Raw genomic sequence first — 13,882 nt, forward strand, 5'->3', positions numbered from 1 at the left:
CCTAACCAGAGTTTTAAACAGTTGAAAAGAAAGTTAATAATTAGTGAGTTCAATGGATGTTCTGAGGACTATTGTTCTCTGTGTAAAAATGTAAGGGAGATTTCCATATTTCTGTAATTTTAAACCTGCTAGCCTAATAATAGGTTGGTGGGGTGGGGCTATGTCTTTACCAAGGGAGATGAAAAGTGCTCCTTCCCTCTGCTGGCCTGCAGGTCACCCTTGGGGAAGGTGTATCACCTGCTTAGCCCCCTGATCAGGGTCAGGTGAAGCCATGGGAGCAGGTGGTCAGAATCAGAATCAGAATCAGGTTTATTATCACCGGCATGTGATGTGAAATTTGTTAACTTATTAGCAGCTGTTCAATGCAATACATTATCTAGCAGAGAGAGAAAAAAATAAATAAAATGAAACATAATAATAAATAAATGAGTAAATCAATTAGGTATATTGGATAGATTTTTAAAAATATGCAAAAAACAGAAATACTGTATATTAAAAAAAAGTGAGTTAGTGTCCAAAGCTTCAATGTCCATTTAGGAATCGGATGGCAGAGGGGAAGAAGCTGTTCCTGAATTGCTGAGTGTGTGCCTTCAGGCTTCTGTATCTCCTACCTGATGGTAACAGTGAGAAAAGGGCATGCCCTGGGTGTTGGAGGTCATTAATAATGGACGCTGCCTTTTTGAGATACCGCTCCCTAAAGATGTCCTGGGTACCCTTGTAGGCTAGTGCCCAAGATGGGGCTGAATAGATTTACAACCTTCCGCAGCTTTTTTGGTCCTGTGCAGTAGCCCCCCCCCCCCCCCATACCAGACAGTGATGCAACCTGTCACAATGCCTCCATAGTACAACTATAGAAGTCTTTGAGTGTATTTGTTGACATGTCAAATCTCTTCAAACTCCTAATAAAGTATAGCCACTGTTTTGCCTTCTTTATAACTTCTTTATGACTACATCGATATGTTGGGACCAGGTTAGATTGATGGTTGTATGAGCAGCTGGTGCATATCACAAGTCCTGGTTATGTGACCACTGACGCCAGGCAGACAATCTCTGAAGAGTATTTATAATGGCTGGAGTCACCCGTCTTGTAAAGACACTGTCCAGAAGAAGGCAATGGCAAACCACTTATGTAGAAAAAATTGCTAAGAACAACCTGGTCATAGAAAGACCATGATCACCCATATCATCTGACATGGCACAAAACAAATGAATGAGCCTAATAACAGGAATGTACAATGTATCACAAACGCAAGAAAATGTGAAGATGCTGGAAGTCTAAAGTAACACACTCAAAATGCTGGAGGAACTCAGCAGGCCAGACAGCATCTATGGAAAAGAGTAAAAAGTTGACAGTTTGTGGCAAGATCCTTCATCAGGACACAGTGTGTGTTGATGTACATTATATGAATGTAATTTTATTGTTAAATGAAGAAATCATGACCAGTCATGCCAAGTTATTCCAGTTGACTCTGCATCTAAATTTTCAAGGTTGTCTCTTTAATTTTTCAACTATGATGAAAGGTTTTTGAGCTGAAACACTAACTCTTGCTCCATAGATGCTGCCTGGCTTTTGGAGTATTCTCAATTATTATCTTTCTTCATCCTTATTTATTTTCAGATAGACAGAGACTGCAACTTGGCCAAGAAGTAGTCCAAGAATGAGAAGTAAATAAAGATAAAGGTGTACTGTCACTTGATTTAACAACCCCACAGCCATGTAGGTACAGGTGCATAATTTAGAACTCAGCCCTGAGGTGGGAACTGGTATGAGGCACAAGAGGCATGCAGCCAGAACAGAGGGAAAGGTTGCTGCAGGTTCCTCCCTGCTTGATGGTCGGATTGGTTTGTGTTCTGTTGTCCAATGTGTTACGAATGTGCCACAACTCTGAGGGGCCGAAGGGTACAAAGTAGCCCCCTCCTTTTTGAGAATCGCAAGATTGCTATTAATTCGGGTCTGGGACCCAGGAAATGAGAGAGAGGGACATCCAAAATACACACGGCTTGGAATGTGTCCTGGCCTCAGCAAGGCAGAACCACTGATAACGGCTATTGTCTCTTGGAGACGGAATTGTGTATTGAGTGCTGTACTATTCATTGAAGCCCTCAGGGGATGACCAGAGTGGGCTGGTTGAGGGATTGCATCATCCCAACCTGATTGACATCTGAGACCCCGTGAGTAAGGATAAAAGAGGGTCTGGGGAACAACCCCTTTAGACGTACCAGGAGAAACGCTAGAAATCCCGTGACAGCGTTTAATAGCGACAGCCGGTGGTGGTGGTGGGGGGGGGGGGGGGGGGGGGGGAGCTTGCGTGCGTCCTTTCCCGTTGCCTGGGATTGGGGCCTCGCCACGGAAGAACGGCTTTAGCTAAAGGACCGGCTACACCAACGGAACTCTCGAAGGATCAAAATCATAAAAAGGAAAAGCTGGCAAGTTTCTAAAAATCTCTCTTGACTCCAACCAAAGGCTGCAGCCTGAATGACCTGAGTGACTTTTATATTTCCATCGGACAATACATTATCCCCTAGACAACGATAGAGCTTATTTCTTATTGATTATTATTATACCCGCACTTTTAGATTTAGTATTGACGACGTATATTATCTGTATGTTTGCATTGATATTATTTTTGTGTATTTTTACTAATAAATACTGTTAAAAATAGTACCATCAGACTTCAACGGACCTCTCTATCTTTGCTGGTAAGTGACCCAGTTACGGGGTTCGTAACAAATGAGAAATTTGATTGGTCACTCAATAGGGGAAGGTAGTTGGGTATAGACTGCTAAATCCTCAGCTCTCAGTAACACAAAGGAGTCAGGCCATGACAGGAATTACAAACAAAAGATATTTATTAAACTAAAGGTAAAGGGAAAAAGGGTGATGTGTGTTGTGGTAGTGCTGGCTGCAGAATGGGAGAGAGGGCGTGGCCTTGTTTTTAAGCAGCCCCAGCAGGTGCCAGCAATGAAAAGGTAATTGCAGGTGTCCCAGAGAATTGCAGCTCAGGTTAAAAAGGAAACACAGGCTAGAACTATATTGCCATAATGCCCCCACCCTTAAAAAAGTTGCACTGGGGCAACCTAAAGCCACCCCAATAATGCAATCAATATGTTCAATAGAGGATATAGGGTGTAAGCAGACCTCAAAAGGGCATCTGCTAGCACTCTGTCCCTCCAACAGATATGGCAAAGCTTTAGGTCATGCCCCTGCAGGAATAAAATCCACTGCATTAAATGTTGGTTAGAATTCTTCATGCTGTGGAGAAAGACCAGAGGGTTATAGTCTGTATATACTGTTACATACCCTGTGGGTATCTTGTGACTGTCTTATGACCATGATGTAATTGAGTATCTGATGAGCATGATGTAATGGTGGGGTGATGTAATTTCCTGCCAGTGTGAGGTCATATGATGTAATTTTCCAGCCAGTGAGAGGTCATGTGATGGCCTATTTCAACAGGTATGAAAGGGGAAAGCCTTGCTGTGATGTAGGTCAGTTCGTTGTTTAATTCGTCAGTACTCCGTTATGCTGCGTATTCGTCTCATGACGCAGTTTTGTTTTAAAGTGGAGTTTTACTTCCTGCCTTAAGTCTCAAAGGTTATTGCTGGCAGTCTCACACAACGCTGCCAGTTTTAGTCCAGTTGGGGAGTGAAGAATTTATCGAAGTACGGAAAACCTGAAGGATCGAGTAAAGTTGGTGTCGTCAGCAGTAATACAAAATTGACCTTATTGAATCCTCGTTCAGAAGGTAGTAACCTGCATCTGAGATAGCCCTTGCATTGTGAAAGCAGAAAGGGTTGGATGCAGCATTTCTTCAGGGAGAAGGTCAGTCCATTTAAGCCGTTTTTATTTCCTTCGTCGTAAATCTTTTGGGCAAGGCATATTTCGGCTGGGATCAGCAGTAACATCATGTCGTTGAAGAATTCGTTCCTTCAGGAAAGTCTCTCCTAATTGACTATGTAAATCATTTGGACTTTTGCACTTATCACTTTTAAGAACTGTGTTCGCATTTATCACTTTAAGAACTGTTCGAGTTGCCGTATAGCAGTTAACTTCCGGTTCAGTTAGTCGTTTGTTTACTTTTCATTTTTATTGAGCAGTGTTTAATAAATGTTTTATTTGTTTATAAAAATAACAGTCTCAATTCTATATTCATTGTTGCTGTAACATAATACAATAAGTGGAAAATGGGAAGAAACATTGACATCAACATGATTCAGGACAAGAATAAGGGCAAAAGCCTCCTTCTCCTTCATATTGATTGCAGTAGTGCTTCTGATAGATCTCAGATTTCTTAGAGAAATAGCATACAGGATGATCCACACCCAGACAATCATCGTGGAGAAGAACAGCCCCGACACCAACATCACTAGTATCAACAGCTTGTTTAAAGGGCCTACTGAAATTAGGAGATGCTAGGATAGGAGCACTACTTAGCAATGCCTTCAAATTCTCAAAGGTATGCTGACATGTATCCGTCCAAACATAAGGAGCCTTGGGACTAAGCAGATTAGTTAAGGGTGCAGCAACGGTGGAAATATTTTTGCAAAATCTTCTGTCGTAACCTGCCATCCTGAAGAACCATTTCAGACCTCTCTGGGATGCTGGCACAGCAAAGTTCACAAAGGCCTCCACTTCCCAATAGAGCAGACTCAATCATGCTTACAACTTTACCCAGGTAGGTAACTGTAGCTTGGAGAGGATTGGGGTCAAATTTGCTGCTGCTAATTGCTTGAACACTGCCTGTAGCTGGGCTTTATGTAGATAGTAGGCAGAGCTGTAAATTACCAAATCAAGGTAAGCCTCACAGCCTGCATCTCCCTCCAGCACCTTATTGATCAGATGCTGAAAAGTTGCTGGGGCATTCCTCGTTCCAAAAGCCATGACCTTGTACTGGAAAAAGCATCAGGCCTCACAAAAGCAGACATCTCAGAGGCTTGCTGAGTTAATGGCACTTGCCAATAGCCCTTTAAGAGATCCAACTTTGTGACAAGGGATGCAGTCAACCTGGTCAATACAATTATCTAGACGAGGAAGAGGATAGGAGTCAGGCTTAATTATAGAGTTTATATTGTAAGCATCTGTGCAAAAACATACTGGACTGTCTGATTTGTCAACCAAAAGACAAGGGGAACTCCAGGGGCTTGAGTTGGTGGTTGACAGGGTTTAACCCTGTATGGATGTTGGTTGATAGGGGCAGCATCACCTACATCAATATCATGCTGAAATACATTAGTACTGATGGAATACCAGAGAAGGCGGCCAAATAGATTACCTGAATGATGTCAGCACACTCAGCAGGGTTTAGGTAAGACAGGCAAGTGTCCAAATCAGCCAGGAATTTGGAATTTGGCAACGTATCCTGAAGAATCTCTTTAGAAACGGCACCAACATTTCCCTCATCACCTGCAGATGGAGACTTCAGCACCGCCACAGGCTTAACCTGTGCGGACACAGTGGGGTTTCTGGTCATTGTAAGGTTTCAAAAGGTTAACGTGGCATAGACGCATCTTACGCTTACGATCTGGAGTTTTTACCAGGTAGTCACTCTGTGATCGATCACATACGACCCATTGTACTGAGCATCAAGGCAGAGCCAGGCAGTGTCAGCAGGACAGATACTTGGTCCCCTGGAAGAAACACTCTGTGTAGCCTCCCTATCATACCAAGTTTTCATCCTTTTCTGAGCTGACTTCAAGCTTTCCCTAGCCAGCTCGCATGTCCTACTAAGCCTAAAGCAAAAGTTAGACACATAATCTAACAGGTTAGCAGGAGAAGGTTTGTCAGCCAGCCACTTTACCTTTCAATAGTTTCAAAGGCCTTCTCACTTTATGGCCAAACACAAGCTCAGCTGGACTGAAACTGAGGGATTCCTGAGTTACCTCCTTCACTGCAAAGAGAAGGAGGTTAATGTCATTATCCCAGTCCCCTCAAACTCTTTGCAGTAGGCTTGTAGCATTTACTTGAGGGTTTGATGAAATCTTTCAGGTGCCCCCTCAGATTCTGGATGGTAAGCAGATGAGTTACAATGCTCGATGGACAGCTGCTTTAGAACTTGGGAGAAGAGGTGAAATGTAAAATTCGACCCTTTGTCATACCGGACAACCTTCCGTAAGCCAAATACTGTGAAAAATGTACAGCTTTGGAAATGACGGAAGTTGGAATTTTACGCAACGAGACAGCTTCAGGAAATCGAGTAGATGCACATATGATGGTCAGAAAATACTGATTACCAGACTTCGCACAGGGAAGAGGACCAACGTGATCAACCAAGATTCGCTCGTAAGGCTTCCCGTTGGCAGGAATAGAGTACAGATGAGCAACAGGGATCTTTTGATTAGGCTTACCAACAACCTGACACACCTGGCATGACCTACAGTACTGAGCTACATCAGGCCTCACACCAGGCCAGAGAAAATGCCCAAGCACACAGTCAGGAGTCTCCTAGTGTCTAAACGACAAGCAAGGAGATGACCATGAGCCAAACACAACATGTCAGGCCAGTAAACATCAGGAACAACAATTTGATAAACACTACTCCAGTCATCCTGAATGGACATTTTTGGAGTCCACTTCCTCACTAACATTCAATTGCTAATAAAATAGCCACACGAGGCCTCTACAATCGCTTCCTCTGAGACCACCTCTTCACACAGAGGAGACAGAGAAGGGTCTCTTTTCCGTTCAAGCACTAGCTGTTCACGAGATGGTAACACTTGGCCGAACCCTGTTAGATCTACATCACCTTTGACCATAAGGGTGTGACAAGGGCAATTGTCAGGGAGATTGTCAGAGCTCTTGCCTTTGCTCCTGAGACATTGCACGAGTAGAAACACAAACAGGAAAGGTGGCTGGGAAAGTCATTTCAAGCTCATCTGGACCCTCCTGCACCATAGGATTAGAGGTGACTTCCAGAGAAAGCATCTGGCACTCTACCACCTGCCAAACCATTCCCTTGAATGAAAGGCACACCTTCAGTTGAGATTTGGGAACAGAGAGTAACAACTTCACCAGAAACCAAATCTGATTGAAGACAAACATTATGCAAAGGTATGGACAAAAAACCTACATCAAACTCTTTTACAAGTGTCTCCGAACCCAATGCAGACCCATCGGAGAATGGTAAAATACCCTGGAGAATCACAGACTGAAAAGCTCCCGTGTCCCTCCAGATCTTCAGGTCTTAATGGCTTGCTTTGACTCAGGATCGGAAGGTAAGAGAAAGGAAGAAGAGCCTGCCGTCTCATGTTTCTTGCTTGAAACATCACTATCTGGAAATAGAGAGGCATTTGCTGCAAGTTTCACAAGAGCTACAGGCTTCACAGATTTCTGTTTCAAATTAAGCATCAAGTATTCAGCAATTAGATGACCTTTCTTCTTGCAGTAGAAACACACTTGGTGAGCTCAGATACAAAATTCTTAGCCAAGGGCGAGGCAGGGGGTACTGGTTTTAAATGCCATGCCTGATGGGATAGGGCTTAACCCTTGTATTCAGCTTGCTGTTTCTGCTGCCTAAACTGATTTTGATAAAACTGGGTTAAGACATACTCAGCAGCCAATATGGCAACTTACTCAAGAGTTGATGCCTTTTTCTCATTTAAGTAAACAGATACAACATCAGGTAGACAGCTCTTAAATTCCTCAAGCATGATGAGTTGACTAAGTTGTTCCTTCATTTCTATATGTTGAGCTAAACACCACCAGTCAAAAGAGATTCTTTTTCTCTCTGGAAAACTCACGGTATGTTTGCTGGTCTAGCTTACTATAGCAGTTAAAGCACTGGCAATAAGCCGTAGGAACCAACTCATAAAATTTCAAGATAAAAGCTTTGACCTCATCATAAGCTGAACTTTTTCAATGCTTAGAGCAGAGTAGGCTTCCTCAGCAAGAGCAGAGCCCAGACATGTTTATGCCAACTTGAAGTGGTAGCCACCCATTCAAAATGAGAGAAGTATTTCTCAACATCCCTCTCTGCAAATGGTGGAACTAACTAAATATGGCTAACTACAGAAGGATCAGACTTATGAGCTTTCTTAAACTCTAATTCATTAAGAAACACTCATGTTTTAAATGCAGTTGAAGTTCCCTTAACAATCGTTCCTTATGCCTTGTCCTCTAACTACTTCCCTTGCAGCACCATCTCCTTTAACCTCAACTCAATGGCAGCCTGTGATAAAGGAGTAGGCTTGAGCACCAGGGGACTGAACTAACCTCTAGAACCCCAGTGTTTATCAACACTTCCCCGGTGACCATTTTTATGCTCCCTTTTAACCAATTTTCAGTGCTGGTAAACTCAGTTTTATAATGAGAAGCCAGCGGCAAAAGTTGATCTTTTGTGAACAGCTCAGGAAGCTCCTCAGAATGTTCTATAATGAACTCTTCAAGAGATGCCATACTTAAAAAGATTTCCTACCCCACACTAAAGGACTGACAAAGTTCAAAGTTCAGCACAAACATACGAATGGGGCGTTTAATACAAAGCAACGGTAACCAAGTACAAAGTGAGTATGGTCATCAAGTGCTAATCTAAACGATACACAATAAGTGAAAATCCAGACAAACACAAATGAGAACCCGCCACCCCCTGATACCTGCCTAGCCTTTGCTCTATCTTATAAGGTGTACTGAGCAAGTTTAAAAGCAAAACTCCAGGAAGCATAGACCACCAGGCTAAAGGGTCACGTAGTACTGAAATGCTTACCCCCCACCTGAGAACAAGTCTTTACCCAAGGCAACCTCAAAAACAATAAAGGAGTGAACCACAGGAAGAACTGATTACTCAATCCAGCTGGAAAACTCCCCTAACTAACCAGGGTGCTCGTGCACTAGATAACTTAGCACACAAACAACCATACTCACCCAGCAGCAGTTGTACCAGAAGGGCGATAAATGGCAAAGCAACAGCACACCATAAAACAGAATAACAAACAATCAAAAGGCCTGTACGCCACAAAAAATCTTAGGGCAAACACAACTCACGCCCATCCTTTCAAAAGAACATAAATTGGACGAGCCCCCATTGTGTTACAACCTCGGCTCTCCGGAAGTGACACAAAGGAGTCAGGCCACAACAGGAATCACAAACAAAAGATATTGATTAAGTTAAAGCTAAGGTAAAGAGTAAAGGGAAAAAGGGTGAAGCGTGGTGTGATAGTGCTGGCGACAGAATGGGAGAGTACGAGTGGGAGTAGGAATGATCTTGTCTTTAAGCAGTCCCCAGCAGGTGCCGGCATTGGAAGAGTAATTGCAGGTGCCCCAGGGAACTGGAACACAGGTTAAAGAGGAAACACGGACCAGGAAATGTACAGGACATAACATAGACAATTAAATATTTAATGCATTTGCAGGTGTTCCAAAAAGCATAGGTACAACATCAAAACACATGTAGTACTGGACTTTTGCACACTACTGTATTAATTATAGGTACTGTACTGCTGCTGCAAAATGGATTTTGTGGCAGATGTGAGCTATGATAAATCTGATTCTGATATGGGTCTCTATTGTGGACTGAGTGGCAAGGGGGCAGGGAGAGAGGAATCGTGCAAATACAAAAAGAAAGAAAAAAATAATAATAATAAATAAGCAGTAAATATGGAGAACATAAGATGAGGAGTCCTTGAAAATGTCCGTTGGTTGTGGGAACAGTTCAGTGATGAGGTGAGTGAACTTAAATAAAGTCATCTCCTCTGGTTCAATGGCCTGATGGTTGAGGGATAATAACTGTTACTGAACACAAAACACCCTGCAGATGCTGTGGTCAAAGCGACATGTACAACATGCTGGAGGAACTCAGCAGGTCGGGCAGCATTTGTGGAAATGAACAGTCAACATTTCGGGCCGAGACCCTTCGTCAGGACTGAAGAGGGAGGGGGCAGGGGCCCTATAAAGAAGATGGGGGGAGGGTGGAAGGTGCCAGGTGAGAAACCAATCAGAGGAAAGATCAAGGGGTGGGGGAGGGGAAGCAAGGAGGGAATAGGCAGGAGGGGTGAAGAAGGAATCTAAGGGGAAAGCACTACAGGTAGTAGAAGAAGGCAGAATCATGAGAGAGGTGATAGGCAGCTGGAGAAGGAGGCAGAGTGAAACTGGAATGGGGGAAGGGAGGCGGAGGGAATTACCGGAAGTTGGAGAATTCAATGTACATGGCAAGGGTCTGGAGACTACCCAGCCAGTATATGAAATGTTGCTCCTCCAACCTGAGTTTGGCCTCATCATGTCAGTAGAGGAGGCCATGTATGGACATATCTGAATGGGAATGTGAAGCAGAGTTGAAGTGGGTAGCAATCAGGAGATCCTGTCTGTTGTGGCGGACGGAACTGAGGTGCTCGATGCAGCGGTCCCCCAATCTGCGTCGGGTCTCGCCGATGTAGAGGAGGTTGCACCGGGAGTACCGGATGCAATAGATTACCCCAACAGACTCACAAGTGAAGTGTTGCCTCACCTGGAAGGACTGTTTGGGGCCCTGAATGGTGGTAAGAGAGGAGGTGTAGGGACAGGTGTAGCACTTACGTTTGCAGGGATAAGTGCCAGGTGGGAGATCCATGGAGAGGGACGTGTGGACCAGGCAGCCGCAGAGGGAATGATCCCTGCGGAAAACAGAGAGGGATAGAGAGGGAAACATGTGCTTAGTGGTGAGGTTCTGTTGAAGATGGCGGAAGTTGTGGAGGATAATGTGCTGGGTCTGGAGGCTGGTGGGGTGGTAGGTGAGGACAAGGGGAACTCTGTTCCTGTTGTGGTGACGGGAAATGGAGGAGATGTGGGTGAGGGCATCATTGATGACGGCAGAAGGGAAACCACGATCCTTAAAGAAAGAGGACATTTGAGATGTCCTGGAACGGAAAGCCTCATCCTGGGAGCAGATGCGGTGGAGACGGAGGAACTGGGAAAGGGGAATAACATTTTTGCATGTGGCAGAGTGGGAAGAGGTATAGTCGAGGTAGTTATGAGAGTCATTGGGTTTATAGAAGATGTCAGTAGACAGTCTGTCTCCAGAGATGGAGACTGAGAGATCGAGAAAGGGGAGAGAAGTGTCCGAGATGGACCAAGTGAATTTGAGGGCTGAGTGGAAGTTAGAGGCAAAGTCGATGAAATTGACGAACTCAGCGTGGGTGCAGGAAGCAGCACCAATGTAGTCATCAATGTAGTGAAGGAAAAGTTGGGGAGCAGTACCAGTATAGATTTGGAGCATAGACTGTTCCACACAACCAACGAAGTGGCAGGCATAGCTGGGGCCCATGCGGGTGCCCATAGCTACACTCTTGGTCTGAAGAAAGTGGGAAGAGCCAAAAGAGAAGTTATTAAGTGTGAGTACCTGCTCTGCCAACAGGAGGAAGGTGGTGGGGAACTGGTGAGGTCTATTGTCCAGAAAGTAGTGGAGGGCTTTGAGGCCTTCTTGGTGGGGAATGGAAGTGTATAAGGATAGGACAACCATAGTGAAAATGAAGTGGTCAGGACTGGGGAACTTGAAGTTATTGGAGGTGGAGGGCATGGGATGCATCCCGGATGTAGGTGTGGAGGGACTGAACTATCAGTGACAAAATGGAGTCCAGGTAGGCAGATACAAGTTCGGTGGGGCAGGAGCAGGCCGAAACAATGGGTCTACCGGGACAGTCAGGCTTGTGGATCTTGAGGTGAAGGTAAAACCGAGCAGTGCAGGGTGTAGGTATTATGAGTTTTTTGGCTGAGGATGGAAGGTCTCCGGAGTTGATAAGGGCAGTGATGGTATGGGAGACAATGGTTTGATGTTTTTTGGTGGAGTCCTGTTCCAGGGGTAAGTAAGAGGAGGTGTCAGAGAGCTGCCGTTTGGCCTCAGTGAGGTAGAGGTCCGCCCACCAGACTACTACATACTTATAACTGTTCCTGAACCTGGTGGTGTAAGTCCTGAATCTCCTGTACCTTCTTCCTGATGGCAGCAGTGAGAAAAGAGCATGACCTGGGTGTAGGGGATCCCTGATAATGGGTGTCATTTTCCTGTGACAACGCTCGGTGTAGATGTGCTCAATGTAGATGTACAATGTACATGTGAGAAATAAAGCTAGTTTTCTTCTTCAAATTACACTGCCAGTCCAATAAGAATAACTGGACATTGTATAAGCTTTCATATCAACACCATCTCCTTGAATTCCTGAAACACTACTCTCTATAGAATGTAGAAACTTTGTAAATACAAAATGTTACTTAATTTGATCCAGAAATGCATAGAAGTCATCCAACATCTAAACTTGCCAGTAAATCAATGGAGTGTCATTCCTGTGACCAAGTGCTTGATTCTCTGAGTTAACTTGGAAGTGTTGCTGTTAATCAACTCATCCTCAAATGCAATTGATCCTCCAACATATAATTGTACAAAACACACTAAATTTGGACCCAAATTGGCACCTATAGTCCACAAACAATTGGTGCTAGCCCAGCCACTTTTTGACTTTCTACATATCAAATAATTTATGAAATTGGTGCAAAGTACTCCATATGATAAGATATAACAGCAGAATTAGGCAATCTGACCTATCGAATCTGCTCCGCCATTTCATCATGGCTGATCCATTTTCCCTCTCAGCCCCAATCTCCTCCCTTCTCCTTGAATCCCTTCATGTCCTGACCAATCAAGATCAATTGAAACACTTGACAAAAGAGTGGAGTAAATCGTAGCTACTGCTAAAATTATACTGAACTTCAAAATACTACCTCCCATCAACACTAAGGTCTAATGTGCAAACTTGCTTACTTACAACTTATTCAATGTAGAAATCAGTCGACAGATCCTTCCGCGTGGCTACTCTCATCTGTACTGAAGCTCTTACAGGTCCACTTCACCTCTTTGGAAAATAGTAACCAATAGTGTCAAGGTTTAAGTAATCAGCTTCCATTAGCCTCCATTAAAGGTCCATGACCTGAGGTTTATTGCATCTGCTGGTATTTCGCAAGTCCTGCTCGAGGCAAATAATTAAAAACACATGTCAAATCTATTATTAGTTTTTTTTAAATCCCATAAGTTTCCTCAGATTGATCTGGGCATGTTCATTCCTGATATTTTAGTAATTACAAACAAATAGAAATACTTGTTCAATTTTTTTTCCATTTTGTCAATATGAGTTAGATTTCAGCGTACAACTACTGATTTTAAATAAAAGTGACATTTCGTTCAATTATTTTCAATGTAGGGAATTGTGTGAAAGAAAGAAGAAACAATTTAAAATTAAAATGTTTCAATATGGTTTTTCTTTAAAATTCAGGGTTCAGTTTAGTAATAACCCAACCGAAAAGTGGGAATGTTAATTATTAATGACGGCAGTGAGGGAAATAGCTAAATGTTCAGGGTTTTCTGATTTAGCAATCTGCTAGGCAGTGATTACTTTTTGTGGCAAATGGGTTCAAAAAACTTCATTGGCAACTTCTTAAAAATATGAAATCCCACGCAAATCACAGCAGAAACATGAGCTCCCTAATAGGTGATACATTTTTGAAAGTCAAACTGGTGTAGGGCTTATTCTATGAATGGTAGGGCTCTAGGGAGTCTAAGGAAACAAAGGGACTTAGAAGTACAATTCACGTGCAGACCTCACTAAACACAGTATCACAGATAGACAAGGTGATGAAAAAGGCATTTAACATTTGTCAGTCCGGACATAGGGCATTAAGTCATTGGTGAGGCTGCACTTGGAATACTGTGTACAGTTTTGGTCACCTTGCTGTATGAAAGGTGTGGTTAAACTGGGAAGAATATATTAAAGATTTACAAGGATGTTTGTCAGGACTAGAAGTCCTGAATTACAGAGAGAGCTTGGCCTGGCTGGGTCTGTATTCCTTGGAACATAGGAGAATAAGGAGTGAGCTTATAGAACTGTTAAAAATTATGAGAGGCATAATTAACACAGCTTTTGTTAAAAC

At 43.4% G+C, this 13,882-nt stretch overlaps 1 protein-coding gene across 5 annotated transcripts in view; it reads right to left on the bottom strand.

Moving 5' to 3' along the window:
- Positions 1-13,882, bottom strand: part of LOC140728565 (bile salt export pump-like) — a 107,106-nt gene that overhangs the window by 76,949 nt on the left and 16,275 nt on the right. For 3 of the 5 annotated variants that reach the window (XM_073047487.1, XM_073047486.1, XM_073047484.1), the window contains exon 1: positions 12,724-12,831. The exons of the other annotated variants lie outside the window; for them this stretch is intronic. The gene's annotated coding sequence lies outside the window, so the exon portion shown is untranslated. Of the gene's footprint in view, positions 1-12,723; positions 12,832-13,882 lie in introns of those variants that run through there. 5 annotated transcript variants of the gene reach the window in all.

Source organism: Hemitrygon akajei, chromosome 5 (genome assembly GCF_048418815.1).
Source record: "Hemitrygon akajei chromosome 5, sHemAka1.3, whole genome shotgun sequence".
NCBI classification, from domain to species: domain Eukaryota; kingdom Metazoa; phylum Chordata; class Chondrichthyes; order Myliobatiformes; family Dasyatidae; genus Hemitrygon; species Hemitrygon akajei.